This window comes from Bombina bombina, chromosome 1, assembly GCF_027579735.1.
Source record: "Bombina bombina isolate aBomBom1 chromosome 1, aBomBom1.pri, whole genome shotgun sequence".
NCBI classification, from domain to species: domain Eukaryota; kingdom Metazoa; phylum Chordata; class Amphibia; order Anura; family Bombinatoridae; genus Bombina; species Bombina bombina.
In genome coordinates, this window is record NC_069499.1 from 524,211,939 (window position 1) to 524,231,686 (window position 19,748).

Sequence of the window (19,748 nt, forward strand, 5' to 3'; positions counted from 1 at the left end):
GTATAAATATGTATTTTACATGAACAGTATCTGTATATCAGTATATATAGAATTGTATGTTTCATAATAAAAAGTACATTATTTTCTATGTAAAGAACAAAGAAATGTAAAATATGTGTTTTGCACATTGTGTTTCTCGATTTAGATCTTAACACGGTCCAGTTAGCGCACATCAAAATTTCGTATTCTCAAAGCAGGTTATTGAAATACTTTATATTAAAAAAAATAAATTAAATTATTAAACATACTGTAAAATATATAGATATATTTTATGGATTATTTAGAACAAGTCCTAAAGCCCGTGTACATGAGCCAAAATCCCCATCCAGTTAGATCCCCTCTTTCTCCTTCCTTCTCTACTTCCCCTTCCCTGACACTCTCAACTTTTTTTCTGTAGTGCAGCGGTCCCACCCGCTCCTGCCCCCCCCCCTCGCATATGTGGTATTTGAACATGTTGGTGACAAAAAAATCTTGGAATAATCTAACTTCATGAGAGAGGTTGGCAATAAAATCACTAGCTATGGATAGTGATATTGTGATTAGACCAGCTGATAAAGGTGGGACCATCGTGTGGTTGGATTACAAATATATAGAAGATTTTCTCTGACAATTAAATGACCAAGCTATATATAAAAAATGTATCTTTAATCCTACTGGGCTGTTTAAGAGACAATGAATTCCTAAAAATGGCTTATTCTGCTGGTATTGTTGATAACAATGTATTTTATTTTTTAACTGTTGACTATCTGTTTTGTCTATTATTGAAAATGTTGCTGAAAATATATCACTGGATAATCCACCAGGCCGATTGATTTTCATTTTCATGATTCATCAATCATTATGTACAACCCATTGGGCAATTGACCAATTAAAAAGATTCCTCTGAACTTATTTCCTTGTTAAAACAAATGGATGACATTTAGACTACAGACATTTTGTTCACCATGTATATGGTTATTTATATACAGTTATACCACATAGAAATGGAAAAGAAATGGTACAGAGGATCTTGAATCACAGTACTCAATATGACGATCCTCCAATTAAATTGTTGTTGCAACTCATGGAGTTCCGTCTGCAGAAAAATTATTTTAATTTGGGGAACATGTTCTACTTACAGACATTGCATACAGTGATGGGGTCTAGATTTGCCCCATCATATGCCAATATTTATATGTATAAGAGAATCATAAGAGAATCATATTTTTGTTCCAGACAAGAATCCATCAGGTTTTATCATTGCTATACTGATGATATTTTCCTTATATTGAGGGGTACTACTTGTTAAATCTGATCCGGTCCATTGTTGAGTCAAACATGGCTGTGAAAAGGAAGACTGGAATGCCACTGATGTGGCAATTGTGTGACTTGTAATAGTATGATTGTTGGCCATAATTTTCATCAACAAGAAAAAGCATACAAAGGCCATTTTTTTTTTTGAAAATAATTTTTTTATTGAAGTTTAACGTATAGATTAACAAACAAGCTTCGCCCTGAGGCCAAAATTACATCAGAGAAAATAATACATTGTCTATAAATTGACATTATTAGAAGAGAAAAACAAGATATACATGTGACAATATAATTACATATCAAATCGTAACCTGAAGATAGACAATAAGTTTAGGCGAGGTGGAATATAACTTCATTTTATGTTATATTATTAATGAATGATCTCCACAGTACTATAAAAAATAATCAATAGAGTATCAGAGTTAGATATATCAAGCTGTGGAGAATTAGCTTATACGTCAGCCACTCTTGGGCTGAGATATACAGGGGGGGGGATATTCAGCGGGTAAGCACCGCTATACATATAAAGGAAGGGGGGGGGGACGGAGCCTTACATGAGTATACAAAGTTTAAAGTACTTGCTGGGAGCTTAGAAATGTTCAGGTAGAAGAATGCCAGGACTGTCTAGGGGATATTATATCTAATAAATAGTGAATTAGGGTATTCCCTGTCGTTAAGCTTCACCTCTATGGATATGTATGCACCTATAGGGTTAAAGAGAAGTTAATTAGAAGAGGGATATTATCAGGGCGTAGGATGGCTTAACACTGTCATCACATCAAGACTTATAAACTACGGGCCAGGAGATTAGAGAATAGGTTGGTTTTAACCATAATGAAGTCCTGCAAGAGCGGGGTAGTTAGAAAGTGTGGATCAGGGCTTAAAGTGACTTAGCATTGTCATCACTGTAAGATTTGTAAGCTATGGGACAGAAGATTAGGGGATTATGTTGGTTGTGACCAAAATAAGGTTATGCAGTAAGGGGTAAATTAGGAAGTATGGGGTATAAAAGACTTCTGGGTGAGCTCCTCTCCTGGGGAAATGCTAGCTATAAGCGATGTGGGAAAAAGGAGTAGGGATATGACCCGCAGACAACATGTACCGGCGGGAAAGGGAAGAGAGGAGCTCTGCAAGGGCAGACAATTTGTGCAACCGATTAATTCTATATAGGGGGTATGCCATTATCCAACAGGAAACATGAGTGGATTAAGTAGAGAGAGCTCTCTTTTGTATGGGGAGATGGAAACATAATTTAAAATATCTAGAACATAGAAAACAAACATAGGGCGAGCATAGATAACAATACTCAGCGTCTCCATTATAAGACAACTATGTGAACTTAAAATATTATTCATTACATATTCCTATTGTAATCATTGCTATTTAGTAGATATAGTATATAGTAGAATCATGTATCAGAAGAGGAAAACTATTATAAGCCGTATGTTATCTAATATAAACACTCAAACAAAGGTATACCTAACATGTTTTAATGTAGAAAATATATTATCCTATAAAAATGCACAAACATGCCTCAGATTTAACTGAGCGTTAAAAAAAACAAAACAAAAAAAAAAAACAGCAGTGCTGCCATATACATAGGTTCGGGTGTCCCGTGGTTAGATCGGCCTTATAGGGTGGCTATAATTACATAGGGCTCTATTAGACCCCGGGATGTCTGTAACTTACTGCCCACTTCACAACGGGAAAATGTTACATAAGATTAGCTAACATGCAGTGGGTAGTTACTCCTTATAGTTTGAAATATGTTTGATTCTAGGTAATAAGAAAAGGGAGTGGTAGGAGAGAAGGGGGCTTATTCCCCTGGAACTATTGAAGATGACAAGTTAAGGTCTGGCTAGCCAATGGTGGTGTTGCCTCCGTGAATCATCACTACAGATATCTTATGGGTAAAATAACATGATAAGCAGAATAGTTTGTTTTAGACCTCTACATATCTCCAATGCCTCCATTACATAATGCAACAGGCAGCTTAGCTATAACATAAGAAAAATAGTGTACAAATAATAACACATATCTAAATATGCCTTTCTTCAGTTTAGAATCTTTCAGTCACTGTGTAGGCTCAAACTGAAAAGGGAGAGTAATAGAGCTAAGGGTTCTATTCAAAAGGAGATATAGGAATGGCCCTTAATATATGAGCCAGCATATAAGATAGCTTTCAACCCAAGCTGAATAATTTAGACATGTAAATTACAAACAAATGAGGCATGCATGTACTAAATAACAACAGTGTTATCCTAATGAGCCTTCCTATGAAGGTGTTAGTAGATGAGCATAATAATGTATCTATAGCATAAACAGGTTAGTGTTCGCAAGATGTTGGACATAAGTAAGGAGGTTTACAGTATAGGTGAGCCAACATGTATTATTAGGGCTATAGCTCAAATCTAGGTATTATCCTTAGCCAATAAAACATTCTGATTATCTAAAGAATTAAAGTATAGAATAAAAATAGAGGAGCAGGGAGAAGAGATACAACAAAAACACTATCATTCAGAATTGTAATATTATAATTGGCATGTTTAGCAAAAGATAAGTCTTGCAAGTTCAATCAGCCTAAGCCGATTTTCACAAAAGTTCTGGGTAAATCTCTGATTAAGAACACATCTGATGACTGCGTGTCCCTTGTAGACAAGTTATATGCGATCAGCTTGAGGGGTCTGAGAGTTGTGTGTGGCAGGTCTTTATCAAATCTCTCATAAGGAGCAATCGTTTAACTGCAGGTCAGTTCACCCAAACTGCTCAGGACCCTCCGATAAAAGAGCTTACCCGGTTCCAGCTTTCTGTTGTCGGTGGAGTGAACTGAGCAAGTAAGGGTAATTAAGTGGTCTGACCCTCCGCTCAATGTTCCCATTCACGAGGTGCCTCTTATACATGAAACAGGAGCTCAAAGTAAATATACAAACTGACTAGGAAGGGTGATGTATCTGGCGTTGCCGCCATCATGAATATACAAAGGCCATTTTAAGAAAATTAACTTGTATTGCTTTTTACCATCAGGAATTGGAAAAAAAAATTCTATAGGAAATAAATAGATAACAATTTCCTTTTATTCAGAAGACAAAGGAACAGAATACATTCTGCCTTCACAGATTCAAAGTAAAGGACATCAAGTGAGAGAATACAAGTGATTTGATTTGTAACACCTTTATAACAGCTTTAAACATACACAAAAATATTTTCTTCTAACAATTTAGACAATTATTTTTATGTGTAACTATCAAATGTTAAATTTAAAAGCAGAATTAAAGAGTACTCATAAGAGAATAGAAAAAAAAACGTTGCACCTGTCAGTGTAATCATTATGAAATGTAAGAAAAGATGTTAAAAAATAGAATTGTTGGGACATTAGCTTAATTTTATTAGCTTAACTTTATTTTTCAGTATGGCCCAAATTACATATGGCATGCTAATAGCTAATATTAAGCAGTATCGCTGGACCTGCAACTTAATATTACAAGTCCATGGTAAATCAGATTTACCAGAGAAGGTTTAGCGCAGCCGACATCGCTCTAGCGCACTCATTACCTTTATTGAATATCGCAACTACACTAAATTACTTTATTACAAGCTGAAAGTTATGGGTTTGCGCTCCAACAAAATTCCAAATAACACTAGAAAAATTAGTGAGACTTAAGACCTGAAGTAAAGTGTAAGGGTTAAAAGAAAATGTCACAAAACACATGTAAAACATATTAAAATAAATTATTACAGTCATATATACACATTTAAAAAAAAAACAGGAACAGCTTTGACATACAGTCTTCACAGCAGAATATGCACTCTACACAAACTGGATGTAGATGTAAAAATGATTGGCCTGTTTATTCACAGACAATTTGCAGGTATACAGTTTTAACATTGTCAAAAAGAAAATAAATCTTTGTACAATGGCGCTTACTAAACAGAATAAAGCATTCCTAACTAAAGTTGTGCGGATTTTTGACGCAACTGCAAAATTACAAACAGGCCTAGAACCACTAGCAGCACAACTTTAGCATATATTCTGTCTTTTACATACAGGTTCTAACTAGCAGCCTCCACACACACTATTTAGCAAGAACTAACTGACATTTAATTAGCTGCAGGTGAGAAAACCTTTACTTGTACTGAATATCAAACTGGATTTCTCACCTTCAATTCTCCGCCACATCCAAATCAAGAATAGTGTACAATTTGTGGGTAAACAAAGATTCCATTATAAACAATTCCTTGAGCTGTGTCATATATCTTCCCCCCAGCTCAGACCTACCTACCTATCAGCATTTCCATGTTTACCACCTGCTCTGTGTTCAATAGAAAAATAATATGGTTGCAAACTCAGGAACCAATGGGCAATTATAGTGCCTTTCTCTTTGTTTTCCCTAATCCATGTAAGTGGAGCATGATCAGTTACCTATTCAAACTTTCTCCCTAAGAGATAATACTTAAGAGTGTCCACTGCCTATTTTATGGCCAGACACCACTTCTCCACTATTGCATATTTTCTTTCATGGGTATCAAGCTTCCTGCTCAAATACAAGATAGGGTGATCTTCCCCTGTCTCTTCTGAGAAAGGACCACTCCAAGTCCTACATCTAAAGTGTCTGTCTACAAAATATACTCCTTTAAAAAAATCAGTGGTTATTAAAACTGGCTGGTCACATATGGCCTCCTTTAAGAGACAGTCTAGGCCAAAATAAACTTTCATGATTCAGATAGGGCATGTAATTTTAAACAATTTTCCAATTTACTTTTATCACCAATTTTGCTTTGTTCTCTTGGTATTCTTAGTTGAAAGCTTAACCTAGGAGGTTGATATGCTAATATCTTAGACTTTGAAGGCCACCTCATTTCAGAATGCATTTTAACAGTTTTTCACCACTAGAGGGTGTTAGTTCATGTGTTTCATATAGATAACACTGTGCTCGTGCAACTGAAGTTATCTTGGAGCAGGCACTGATTGGCTAAACTGCAAGTCTTTCAAAAGGAACTGAAATAAAGGGGCAGTTAGATAAAGAGGCTTAGATACAAGATAATCGCAGAGGTTAAAAATATATTAATATAACTGTGTTGGTTACGCAAAACTGGGGAATGGGTAATAAAGGAATTATCTATCTTTTAAAACAATAACAATTCTGGTGTAGACTGTCCCTTTAAGCTGTCTGAATGTCTTTTCAGCTTCTGGTGACCATTTTATTATCACAGGGGCTTTTGCTTTTGGCAAATATGTTAAAGGACTAGCAATACTTGCAAAGTTGGAAATAAATCTTCTATAATACCTCATTTTTTGGCCACTTTTGTATGGATTCAATTTTAGCAAGCTGGGGTTTCACCAATCCCCTACCAATAGCATAGCGCAAGTACTTAGCCTTTTCTAACCCAATAGCACACTTACTTGAGTTAGCCATTAAACCAGCATTTCATATTGAATACAGGACTGCTTGTACTTTTGGAAGATTGGATTCCCAATCCTCACTATGTATCAGAAGGCCATCTATGTATGCTACTACATAGCATGCATGTGGCTTTAATATTCTGTCCATCATTCCTTGGAATATGGCAGGTGCACCATGTAAGCCAAAAGGTAAGATTGTGTATTGAAATAGGTCATCAGGTGTAGAAAATGCAGTCTTCTCTTTTGCTGGCTCTGCGAGTGGCACCTGCTAAAAGCCCTTGGTGAGGTCAGTTGTAGTGAGGTATCGGGCCTTCCTTAGTCTCCCTACCAAATCATAATTTCTCTGCATTGGATACTTATAAAATTTGGATATTGAATTCAGTTTACGGTAATCATTACAGAATCTAATTATACCATCAGGCTTTGGCACAAGCATAATCGGAGTGCTCCAATCACTTTGAGATTTTTAAAGTATACCCAAATCTAATATCTTTTTGACCTCTGATGTAATAGCCTGCCTACAAACCTCAGGTATTCTGTATGTTTTAAGATTAATCTTTTTTCCTGGTTCTGTTACAATGTCATGTTTGATGATGTTAGTTTTACCTTGGGCGGTGGAAAAATCCTCTCAATTTATTCTGAGAAACTAATTTACCTCTTGCTTCTGATTAAGTTTATTAAATATTGACTTCAGGGTGATTTTTACAGTACCTCTGTAGTAATCTGGACCTCCCTTTCTTTCCATGGCCTAAATAAATTCACATGATAAATCTGCTTCTCCTTCCGTCTACCTGGCTGCCTTACTTTAAACTCACTTCACCTGTCCTCTTAATTACTTCATAGGGCCTTTGCCCGGTGGCCAATAATTTGTTTTCTACAGTGGGAAACAAAAGTAAAACTCTGTTTTCTGGCTGAAACACACAGACCCTAGCATTCTTATAGTTACTTTTCTTTTGATCTTGTTGGGCCTTTTCAATGTGTTCCTTAGCTATAGGCATAATGGATGACATGCACTCCTGCATCTGAGAAATATGTTCAATTAAACTATAATGCGGGGTAGCCTCCTGTTCCCATGTCTCTTTATCTACGTCCAGTAAATCCCTGGTATGTGTACCGTACAATAACTCAAAAGGTGAAAACCCAGTAGACGCTTGGGGCACTTCTCTAATTACAAACATCAAATATGTCAAAAGAAAATCACAGTTTTTACCATCCTTATCATTTACTTTTCGTAACATGACTATTAAGGTTTTATTGAACCTTTCAACCAAACCATCAGTTTATGGGTGACATGCATAGGTTTTTACCTGCTTACATGGACAGTCTAGTTCAAAACAAACTTTTATGATTCAGATAGGGCATGTCATTTTAAACAATGTTCCAATTTACTTCTATCACCAATTTTGCTTTGTTCTCTTGCTATTCTTAGTTGAAAGCTAAATCTAGGAGGTTCATATGCTAATTTCTAAGCCTGTGAAGGCCGCCACTTAGCTCAGGGCATTTTGACAGTTTTTCACCACTAGATTGTGTTAGTTCATGTGTTCCATATAGATAACACTGTGCTCACGAACGTGTAGTTCCTAGGAGCCCGCACTGATTGGCTAAAATGCAAGTCTATCAAAATAACTGAAATAAGGGGCAGTTTGCTTACATACAAGGTAATTACAGAGGTAAAAAGTGGATTTATGGAACTGTGTTGGTTATGCAAAACTGGGGAATAGGTAATAAAGGGATTATCTATCTATTTAAAACAATAAATATTCTGGTGTAGGCTGTCCCTTTAATGTTAAGGACTTGATTCCTTATAACCCATGACATAAATTGAGTACTCTAATCAGTCAGGATCTCCTTGGGTATCCCCTCCCAGCTAAACCTAAGCATTAAATGTTTAGCAAAGGATTTTGCAGAGGTAATTTGGGTATTGCCTCTGGGTAACGGTTAGTATTGTCTAGTATTAACAAAATATACTGATTCCCCCTAGCGGACTTGACAAGTGGCTCCACAAAATCGACCTTCTTTAAGGTTGTAATAATTACATCCACAACTTAAAGGGACAGTAAACCACAAAAAATGATTTCATGATTCTGGTACAGAATACAATTTTAACTAACATTTCAATTTACTTCTTTTATCTAATTCGCTTCATTTTTTAGATATCCTTTGTTGAAGAAATAGCAATGCACACGAGTGAGCCAATCACACAAGGCATCTATTCACAGCCACCAATCAGAAGCTACTGAGCATATCTAGATATGCTTTTAATCAAATAATATCAAGAGAATGAAGCAAATAAGATAATAGAAGTAAATTAGAAAGTTGTTTAAAATTACATGATCTTGCTAAATCATGAAAGAACAAATTTGGGTTTAATGTCCTTTTAAGCTAATATTCCAAAAGGCCAATTACTAAGGGTGAAGAAAAATTGCTCCAACCCTGCAAGATGGGAGGAACAAGCCAGTATCCTAAAACAAAGATTCCTAGAGCGAGGATACAAAGAGGAAACCCTAGAGCAGTGTTTTTCAACCAGTGTGCTGTGGCACACTAGTGTGCCGTGAGAGATCCTCAGGTGTGCCACGGCAGACTGACAACAGTGTGACATATTTTTTAAACTTTGCTTGTTTTTTACTCCCAGTGCACGGGTAGTTTGTAGGAGGCATGGCATAACAGCACAATACATACAGTATGTGTGTGTTTGTGTGTATGTGTATATATATATGCTGTATTAGGCTACAATGTGTGATTTTTTTAAAATTTTGGGATGGTGGTGTGCTGCAGGATTTTTTAATGTAAAAAAGTGTGCCACGGCAAAAAAAAGGTTAAAAATCACTGCCCTAGAGGATAAGATTGAAGAGGTAAGGAAGGTTGACCACAAAGATCTCATAAAATACAAGAATAAACAGGTCAGACAGTGCGAAGATGATACTATCGTTGTCCCAATGATCACTGAATATTGTGCGAATAAACATGTTATAGAAAAAATATTCAAGCGACACTGGCCATTACTAAAAGAAGATGACACAATTGGAGATAAACTGACTCCCCATCCGCAATTTATATACAGGAAATCCAATAACCTAAGAAATATATTAGCCCCAAGTATTCCAAAACAAGCAAGACAAAATATGACAAACTGCTATGGCAAAGATATTAAAGGATTCCACCCCTATCCAAGCTGTAAGGCGTGTAAAAATGGTTGGAAAATTGACCATTTCTCTTCACAGCATAATAAAGAAAAACATAAAATCCATAATCTGATAAGATGCCACGACAGAGGTGTCATCTATTTAATCATGTGGTTTACAGTATGTGGGACAGACCTTTAGGATTCTGATAGACAGAATCAGAGAGCATATATTGTGCATTGAAAAAAAGAACACAGATACTCCACTATACACACATTTTACAACTAAACATGGTGGAAATATTAAAGATTTCAAATTTCTAGGGATACAGAAAGTCAACAAAAATTGGAGAGGAGGCAATTATGAACATAAATTACTCCTGAACGAATCCAAATGGATATTCACATTAGATTGCCTGTATCCGAAAGGATTAAATAATAAAGAAGATTTATCACATCTTTTTAAATTAAGGAGACAATAACATCATCAATACCCAAATGTAGAATTAGATGAACATATATACCCTCTCACTAGTGATCTTAGGTAGGGCTACTGTGTGACATCACCATAGGATAGGCTACTTCATCTGTCAATAACTTAAGTGAAAACTTATACCATCTACTCTTAGAAATTGTTTAAGTAGATACCCAGTACTTGTGATCCTACATTTTAGGAGTAGTTTAATGTACCATTATGTCACAAATTTAGATATATATGGCCTAGATTTGGAGTTTGGCGGTAGCCGTGAAAACCAGCGTTAGAGGCTCCTAACGCTGGTTTTAGGCTACCGCCGGTATTTGGAGTCAGTCAAAAAAGGGTCTAACGCTCACTTTTCAGCCGCGACTTTTCCATACCGCAGATCCCCTTACGTCAATTGCGTATCCTATATTTTCAATGGGATCTTTCTAACTCCGGTATTTAGAGTCGTGGCTGAAGTGAGCGTTAGAATTCTAATGACAAAACTCCAGCCGCAGAAAAAAGCCAGGAGTTAAGAGCTTTCTGGGCTAACGCCGGTTCATAAAGCTCTTAACTACTGTGCTCTAAAGTACACTAACACCCATAAACTACCTATGTACCCCTAAACCGAGGTCCCCCCACATCGCCGCCACTCGATTAAAAATTTTTAACCCCTAATCTGCCGACCGCCACCTACGTTATACTTATGTACCCCTAATCTGCTGCCCCTAACACCGCCGACCCCTATATTATATTTATTAACCCCTAACCTGCCCCCCTCAACGTCGCCGCCAGCTACCTACAATAATTAACCCCTAATCTGCCGACCGCAAAGAGCCGCCACCTACATTATAGCTATGTACCCCTAATCTGCTGCCCCTAACACTGCCGACCCCTATATTATATTTATTAACCCCTAATCTGCCCCCCTCAACGTCGCCTCCAATTGCCTACACTTATTGACCCCTAATCTGCCGAGCGGACCACACCGCTATTATAATAAAGTTATTAACCCCTAATCCGCCTCACTAACCCTATAATAAATAGTATTAACCCCTAATCTGCCCTCCCTAACATCGCCAACACCTAACTTCAAACATTAACCCCTAATCTGCCGACTGGAGCTCACCGCTATTCTAATAAATGTATTAACCCCTAAAGCTAAGTCTAACCCTAACACTAACACCCCCTAAATTAAATATAATTTTAATCTAACGAAATTAATTAACTCTTATTAAATAAATTATTCCTATTTAAAGCTAAATACTTACCTGTAAAATAAATCCTTATATAGCTACAATATAAATTATAATTATATTATAGCTATTTTAGGATTTATATTTATTTTACAGATAACTTTGTATTTATTTTAACCAGGTACAATAGCTATTAAATAGTTAAGAACTATTTAATAGCTAAAATAAATAAAATAATTACAAAATTACCTGTAAAATAAATCCTAACCTAAGTTACAATTAAACCTAACACTACACTATCAATAAATAAATTAAATAAAATCCCTACAATTACCTACAATTAAACCTAACACTACACTATCAATAAATGAATTAAATACAATATCTACAAATAAATACAATTAAATAAACTAACTAAAGTACAAAAAATAAAAAAGAACTAAGTTACAAAAAATAAAAAAATATCTACAAACATTAGAAAAATATTAAAACAATTTTAAACTAATTACACCTACTCTAAGCCCCCTAATAAAATAACAAAGCCCCCCAAAATAAAAAAAATGCCCTACCCTATTCTAAATTACAAAAGTTCAAAGCTCTTTTACCTTACCAGCCCTGAACAGGGCCCTTTGCGGGGCATGCCCCAAGAAATTCAGCTCTTTTGCCTGTAAAAAAACACATACAATACCCCCCCCCCCCCAACATTACAACCCACCACCCACATACCCCTGATCTAACCCAAACCCCCCTTAAATAAACCTAACACTAAGCCCCTGAAGATCTTCCTACCTTATCTTCACCTAACCAGGTATCACCGATCCGTCCTGGCTCCAAAATCTTCATCCAAGCCCAAGCGGGGGCTAGACATCCATCATCCGACGGCTGAAGAAGTCCAGAAGAGGGTCCAAAGTCTTCATCCTATCCGGGAAGAAGAGTAGATCCGGACCGGCAACCATCTTCTTCAAAGCGGCATCTTCTATCTTCATCCGATGAGGACCGGCTCCATCTTGAAGACCTCCATCGCGGATCCATCCTTCTTCTCCGACGACTAGACGACGAATGACGGTTCCTTTAAATGACGTCATCCAAGATTGGCTGATCGGAACAGCCAATAGAATGCGAGCTCAATCTGATCAGCCAATCGGATTGAACTTGATTCTGATTGGCTGATTCCATCAGCCAATCAGAATATTCCTACCTTAATTCCGATTGGCTGATAGAATCCTATCAGCCAATCGGAATTCGAGGGACGCCATCTTGGATGACGTCATTTAAAGGAACCGTCATTCGTCGTCTAGTCGTCGGAGAAGAAGGATGGATCCGCGATGGAGGTCTTCAAGATGGAGCCGGTCCTCATCGGATAAAGATAGAAGATGCCGCTTTGAAGAAGATGGTTGCCGGTCCGGATCTACTCTTCTTCCCGGATAGGATGAAGACTTTGGACCCTCTTCTGGACTTCTTCAGCCGTCGGATGATGGATGTCTAGCCCCCGCTTGGGCTTGGATGAAGATTTTGGAGCCAGGACGGATCGTTGATACCTGGTTAGGTGAAGATAAGGTAGGAAGATCTTCAGGGACTTAGTGTTAGGTTTATTTAAGGAGGGTTTGGGTTAGATTAGGGGTATGTGGGTGGTGGGTTGTAATGTTGGGGGGGGGTATTGTATGTGTTTTTTTACATGCAAAAGAGCTGAATTTCTTGGGGCATGCCCCGCAAAGGGCCCTGTTTAGGGCTGGTAAGGTAAAAGAGCTTTGAACTTATGTAATTTAGAATAGGGTAGGGCATTTTTTTTATTTTGGGGGGCTTTGTTATTTTATTAGGGGGCTTAGAGTAGGTGTAATTAGTTTAAATTTGTTTTAATATTTTTCTAATGTTTTTTATTTTTTGTACTTTAGTTAGTTTATTTAATTGTATTTATTTGTAGATATTGTATTTAATTCATTTATTGATAGTGTAGTGTTAGGTTTAATTGTAGGTAATTGTAGGGATTTTTATTTAATTTATTTATTGATAGTGTAGTGTTAGGTTTAATTGTAACTTAGGTTAGGATTTATTTTACAGGTAATTTTGTAATTATTTTAACTATTTTAGCTATTAAATAGTTCTTAACTATTTAATAGCTATTGTACCTGGTTAAAATAAATACAAAGTTACCTGTAAAATAAATATAAATCCTAAAATAGCTATAATATAATTATAATTTATATTGTAGCTATATTAGGATTTATTTTACAGGTAAGTATTTAGCTTTAAATAGGAATAATTTATTTAATAAGAGTTAATTAATTTCGTTAGATTAAAATTATATTTAATGTAGGGGGGTTTTAGTGTTAGGGTTAGACTTAGCTTTAGGGGTTAATACATTTATTAGAATAGCGGTGAGCTCCAGTCGGCAGATTAGGGGTTAATGTTTGAAGTTAGGTGTCGGCGATGTTAGGGAGGGCAGATTAGGGGTTAATACTATTTATTATAGGGTTAGTGAGGCGGATTAGGGGTTAATAACTTTATTATAATAGCGGTGCGGTCCGCTCGGCAGATTAGGGGTTAATAAGTGTAGGCAGGTGGAGGCGACGTTGTGGGGGGCAGATTAGGGGTTAATAAATATAATATAGGGGTCGCCGGTGTTAGGGGCAGCATATTAGGGGTACATAGGGATAATGTAAGTAGCGGCGGTTTACGGAGCGGCAGATTAGGGGTTAAAAATAATATACAGGGGTCAGCGATAGCGGGGGCGGCAGAATAGGGGTTAATAAGTGTAAGGTTAGGGGTGTTTAGACTCGGGGTACATGTTAGGGTGTTAGGTGCAGACGTAGGAAGTGTTTCCCCATAGACAACAATGGGGCTGCGTTAGGAGCTGAACGCGGCTTTTTTGCAGGTGTTAGGTTTTTTTTCAGCTCAAACAGCCCCATTGTTTTCTATGGGGGAATCGTGCACGAGCACGTTTTTGAGGCTGGCCGCGTCCGTAAGCAACTCTGGTATCGAGAGTTGAAGTTGCGTTAAATATGCTATACGCTCCTTTTTTGGAGCCTAACACAGCCATTCTGTGGACTCTCAATACCAGAGTTATTTTAAAGGTGCGGCCAGAAAAAAGCCAGCGTTAGATACGCGGGTCATTACCGACAAAACTCTAAATCTAGCCGTATATTTCTACACCTCCTTGTTATACCTCCATTTATAGATATGTATCTGTTTAGGTATCTAACAAAACGTCCTTACCGATACTAATAAAGCAGGTTCCTGAAGCTGAGAAACTTGTACATCACCCAATACACCCACCTGCTAAATATCTATTTGATGCTATAGGATGATTTTTAGACCTATTTTTATATTTATTGCTATAATCCAGTATCTTTATTGCTCTCCATTCATGATAATTCCCCTCACTTGGTCTTATATTGTAACTCCTAATTTTTTATATTGTCTTAATTTTTTATATCGTCTTCATTTTTACATTTTTTATATTGTCTTAATTTTTATATTGTCTAAATTATATTTCTGCACATGGTTCTAATGTTCATAGAGATCATATGATCATATTATTAATGTATTAACTTTCTAGATCTTTGTGTCTATATGACAGATACTATGTCTGCCTATGTACACGGTTTTAACTGTTCCAATTTTTATCATATTAGTAATTTCTGTATGACATGTCTGACTAATAACTTATACAATATGTAGGACTTACGGCTATACCCATATTTATTTATTGATTACTTGAATTTCAACCTTTTAACTTTCAAGCTTTTAATATTTCTCTGCCATCACACTTTTGTTTCTGGGATTAGATTTGACACACACTTAAACCTTCCCCTCTTTTGTACTCCATGACATTCCGGACAAATCGAAACCGGAAATGGTATTCCGGAAATGACGATGTACACTCGAAACCAGAAACGACATCTCGGAAGTGACGTAACATATCCGAAAACTGGATATGATGTCACAAACTTACCAACGTATACAACATAATGGCGAACCTACTAATACCCACGATATACCTTGCAAAATTAATCTTTATTCATAAAACAGACATGATGAACTAACCATTGTTACTATATATACATCTAATGATTTACAAAGGAAATTTTAACGATCGTCTTCATCATTTGCCCACACCCATAATGTACTTTATAGGAAGTGGGAGGCTCAAATATTTGGCGCCCAAACACCTAACAATTATTGGATAACATGCAATATATAAGTCACATTTGCTTACTAAGTTACATACACCGAGATTACGATTTTGGCATTAGTCTTAAAAAGCAGCGTTGGGAGGTCCCAATGCTGCTTTTTACCTAATGCTGGTATTACTAGTCTGACAGGTACAGGCTCACCGCTCACTTTTCTTCCGCTACTCGAGGCTACCGCAATCCCCTTAGGTCAATTGCGTATCCTATCTTTTTAATGGGATTTTCCTAACGCTGGTATTACGAGTCTTGGAAGAAGTGAGCGGTAGACCCTCTCCTGTCAAGACTTTGACCGCATTTAAAAGTCAGTAGTTAAGAGTTTTATGGGCTAACGCCGGAACATAAGACTCTTAACTAAAGTGCTACAAAGTACACTAACATCCATAAACTACCTATTAACCCCTAAACCGAGCCCCCCCCACATCGCAAACACTAAAATAACGTTTTTTAACCCCTAATCTGCCGACCGGACATCGCCGCCACCTACATGATACCTATGAACCCCTAATCTGCTGCCCCTAACATCGCCAACACCTAAATTATATTTATTAACCCCTAATCTGACACCCCCAACGTCGCTGCCACCTACCTACACTTATTAACCCCTAATCTGCCAACCGGACATGCCGCCACCTACATTATACCTATGAACCCCTAATCTGCTGCCCCTAACATCGCTGACACCTAAATTATATTTATTAACCCCTAATCTGCCGCCCCCCAACGTCGCTGCCACCTACCTACACTTATTAACCCCTAATCTGCTGACCGGACATCGCCGCAACTTTAATAAATGTATTAACCCCTAAGCCGCCGCACTCCCACCTCGCAAACACTAGTTACATTTTATTAACCCCTAATCTGCCCCCCCCAACGTCGCCGACACCTACCTACATTTATTAACCCCTAATCTTCCGACCTCAACATCGCCGCTACTATAATAAATGTATTAACCCCTAAACCTAAGTCTAACCCTAAGTCTAACCCCCCTATCTTAAATATAATTTAAATTAAACTAAATTAATTTAACATAATTAAATAAATTAATCCTATTTAAAACTAAATACTTACCTGTAAAATAAACCCTAAGATAGCTACAAACTAACTAATAGTTACATTGTAGCTAGCTTAGGATTTATATTTATTTTACAGGCAACTTTGTATTTATTTTAACTAGGTAGAATAGTTATTAAATAGTTATTAACTATTTAATAACTACCTAGCTAAAATAAGTACAAAATTACCTGTAAAATAAATCCTAACCTAAGTTACAATTACACCTAACACTACACTATCATTAAACTAATTATCTAAACCACCTACAATTATTTATAATTAAATTAAATAAACTAAATTACTAAAAAAATAAACACTAAATTACAGAAAAAAAAAAGAATTACAAGAATTTTAAACTAATTACACCTAATCTAATCCCCCTAATAAAATAAAAAAGCCCCCCAAAATAAAAAAAAATTCCCTACCCTATACTAAATTACAAATAGCCCTTAAAAGGGCCTTTTGCGGGGCATTGCCCCAAAGTAATCAGCTCTTTTACCTGTAAAAAAAATACAATACCCCCCATCATTACAACCTACCACCCACACACCCAACCCTACTCTAAAACCCACCCAATCCCCCCTTAAAAAAACCTAACTCTAACCCCCTGAAGATCACCCTACCTTGAGCCGTCTTCACCAAGTCGGGCACAAGTGGTCCTCCATACGGCAGAAGTCTTCATCCGATCGGGGCAGAAGAGGTCCTCCAGATGGTAGAAATCTTCATCCAGGTGGCATCTTCTATCTTCATCCTTCCAGGGCGGAGCGGGTCCATCTTCAATCCAGCCGACACGGAGCATCCTCTTCAAACGAAGTCCTAACGAAGAATTAAGGTTCATTTAAATGACGTCATCCAAGATGGCGTCCCTTGAATTCCGATTGGCTGATAGAATCCTATCAGCCAATCGGAATTAAGGTAGGAAAAATCCTATTGGCTGATGTAATTAGGATTCTGATAGGATTCTATCAGCCAATCGGAATTCAAGAGACGTCATCTTGGATGACGTCATTTAAAGGAACCTTCATTCTTCGTTAGGACTTTGTTTGAAGAGGATGCTCCGCGTCGGCTGGATTGAAGATGGACCCACTCCACTCCGGAAGGATGAAGATAGAAGATGCAGCCTGGATGAAGGTTTCTACCATCTGGAGGACCACTTCTGCCCTAATCGGATGAAGACTTCTGCCGTATGGAGGACCACTTGTGCCCGGCTGGGTGAAGACAGCTAAAGGTAGGGTGATCTTCAGGGGGTTAGAGTTAGGATTTTTTAAGGGGGGATTGGGTGGGTTTTAGAGTAGGGTTGGGTGTGTGGGTGGTGGGTTGTAATGTTGGGGGGTATTGTATTTTTTTTTTACAGGTAAAAGAGCTGATTACTTTGGGGCAATGCCCCGCAAAAGGCCCTTTTAAGGGCTATTTGTAACTTAGTATAGGGTAGGGAATTTTTTTTATTTTGGGGGGGCTTTTTTATTTTATTAGGGGGATTAGATTAGGTGTAATTAGTTTATTAGTTAATTCTTGTAATTCTTTAATTCTTGTAATTCTTTTTTTCCCCTGTAATTTAGTGTTGTTTTTTTTTAGTAATTTAGTTTATTTAATTTAATTGTAAATAATTGTAGGTGGTTTAGGTAATTAGTTTAATGATAGTGTAGTGTTAGGTGTAATTGGAACTTAGGTTAGGATTTATTTTACAGGTAATTTTGTACTTATTTTAGCTAGGTAGTTATTAAATAGTTAATAACTATTTTATAACTATTCTACCTAGTTAAAATAAATACAAAGTTTCCTGTAAAATAAATATAAATCCTAAACTAGCTACAATGTAACTATTAATTATATTGTAGCTATCTTAGGGTTTATTTTACAGGTAAGTATTTAGTTTTAAATAGGATTAATTTATTTAATTATGTTAAATTAATTTTGTTTAATTTAAATTATATGCAAATTAGGGGGGTTAGACTTAGGGTTAGACTTAGGTTTAGGGGTTAATACATTTATTATAGTAGCGGCGACGTTGGGGTTGGAAGATTAGGGGTTAACAAATGTAGGTAGGTGTCGATGACATTGGGGGGGCAGATTAGGGGTTAATAAAATGTAACTAGTGTTTGCGAGGCGGGAGTGTGGCGGTTTAGGGGTTAATACATTTATTAAAGTGGCGGCGATGTCCGGTCGGCAGATTAGGGGTTAATTATTGTAGGTAGGTGGCGGCGGCGACATTGGGGGCAGCAGATTAGGGGTTTATAAGTATAATGTAGGTGGCGGCGATGTTGGGGGCAGTAGATTAGGGGTTCATAGGGATAATGTAGGTGGGGGCAATGTCCGGAGCGGCAGATTAGGGGTAAATAATATAATGTAGGTGTCAGCGATAGTGGGGGCGGCAGATTAGAGGTTAATAAGTATAAGATTAGGGGTGTTTAGACTCGGGGTTCATGTTAGGGTGTTAGGTGTAGACATATTTTTTATTTTCCCATAGGAAACAATGGCCCAATTGCTTCCTGTGGGGAAATCATGCACAAGCACGTTTAGACAGCTTACCGCTACCGTAAGCAACGCTGGTATTGAGGTAGGATGTGGAGCTAAATTTTGCTCTACGCTCACTTTTTTGCGGCTAACGCCAGGTTAAAAAAAAACCTTTAATACCAGCGTTGTCTTAAGGTAGCGTTAGAAAAAAAAAGGCTCGTTAGCAACGCACCCCTGTTAACGCCAAACTCGTAATCTAGGCGATAGTCTTGAAAAAGGCCTATTATCAGGCCAAAACGCATCGACATCTAACTGAAAGTAAGCAAATTTCTTACACCCTAACAAAGTGTTGTATATGTTCAACAATAGTGTCTTTTTCTTTCTTTCACATGATTTTTTAGGATATTTATTATTATTATTATTATTTTTCACTAACTATTTTTCACTGATGGATATCAATAACTAAGAAGATTAAATAAGTTCACAATCTCCATATCATCTTTGCACAAACTTTCTTCACATTTTGACTGTTGTCATTGTATAATTTTGGACTTTTCACATAACTTTCCATCGCAAATTTTGG